The sequence below is a fragment of the Gavialis gangeticus genome, unplaced genomic scaffold (assembly GCF_001723915.1).
Source record: "Gavialis gangeticus isolate Ggan-Ray unplaced genomic scaffold, GavGan_comp1, whole genome shotgun sequence".
NCBI lineage: Eukaryota > Metazoa > Chordata > Crocodylia > Gavialidae > Gavialis > Gavialis gangeticus.
Genome location: NW_017728993.1, coordinates 5,005,999 through 5,007,327, shown reverse-complemented (window position 1 = coordinate 5,007,327; position 1,329 = coordinate 5,005,999). Strand labels below are relative to the sequence as shown.

General features: G+C 51.0%; 1 protein-coding gene across 1 annotated transcript in view; it reads right to left on the bottom strand.

Annotated features, from left to right (window-relative positions):
• The window catches only part of WLS (wntless Wnt ligand secretion mediator), a 104,090-nt gene that overhangs the window by 101,717 nt on the left and 1,044 nt on the right, over nucleotides 1–1,329 (bottom strand). The window lies entirely within an intron of this gene.

Here is a 1,329-nt window from a genome sequence, read left to right as displayed (position 1 = left end):
TTTTTTTTTTTTTTTTTTTTTTAAAGCTGAGTGGACAAGAACTGGCAGTTTCGCAATGCCCTTGGAACCCATGTGCCATTTCTGAACGTCAACCCTTCACTTTCCCTCTCATCTCAGCAGGATTTTTTCCAAAGAAATGAGTGTCACCATCAACCGGCAAGTAGAATAAAACATATAAAAGCAAAGGAACTCAAAGGATCTAAGTAATTGCAACTCTAAATCCCCATCCGTTATGGGGTTGCCATAGCCATCCTAAAACCAAAATAACACTGTTGCTTTTTAACAGGCATATTCCTCAAACAAATAACAAACTTTGATAACAAAAGGTTGAAACGAGGAAGTTAGTGGATGCGTACACTTTGAAGACCTAACACATTAGGAAGATATACTCTGTCTTCAGTCATGAGTCTCCCCTTGTGATTTAGTTATGTGGTTCAGGAACTTGTTCCTGTGCTGCAGATTTTTTCTTCCAGGATGTAATGGTGATCTTAATAGTCTGTTCTCTCCCTAACATGCAACTACTGGAGGTCTAGGCCCAGCCCGCAGTCCTGAAAGAGACTGCCTACGGGATTAAACGTGCCTACTTCTGCTTCATTTGGTAGATACGTTACTAGGTCACAGTTCTGAGCCAGAAGTTGCCCAAAAAATGCAAAGTGTTACTGCACATGGAAACACAACAGGCCTGGTCCATTTGTGCACCACTGAAAACACCCTAAATTAGAAGATGTAAAGCTCAGCCAGGATAACAGCCATCTTGAACACTACAATAAAAGGGGTGCAATTTTGAAGGGTGGGCCTTCTCCCGAAACCTGCGCTGCGACAATCAAGATGCCACGGTTTCTGTAGGATGCTCCTGGTCGGAAGCATCCATCCCATCGTGGCACAGAGCAAACCTAGTGAGGACCCCCCTACCTCGGGGGTCGTCAAGAGGAGGTCTGGCTGGGGTAGTACAAGCCCAGCGCTCGTTCCTGCCTAGGCAGGGGGTCGGGCTTGATGATCTGTTCAGGTCCCTCCTGACCCTAGAAACTACGAAGCGCGGGACGAGGAAAGGGGCCTTTCCTGGGGGCGTCAACCTCTTAGCACTCCCAATTCCTCCCCGGGGCCACCTGGCCGGGGAGATGCTACTAGGGGCTCCGCTCTCCCTGGAGCGACGCCGGCAGGGACCCGCTCAATGGGGAGCTCACGCTTGCCAGGACGGGGCCACGCTGTTTACCGGCAGCCCCCTCCCCGCTCCCCGACTTCTCCTCGAACAAAAGACAAAGCGCCGGGACCGGACCGGAGGCCGGGCCGGGCCGGCGGGAGGGCGGGACAAGGCAGGTCCGCAGGAGC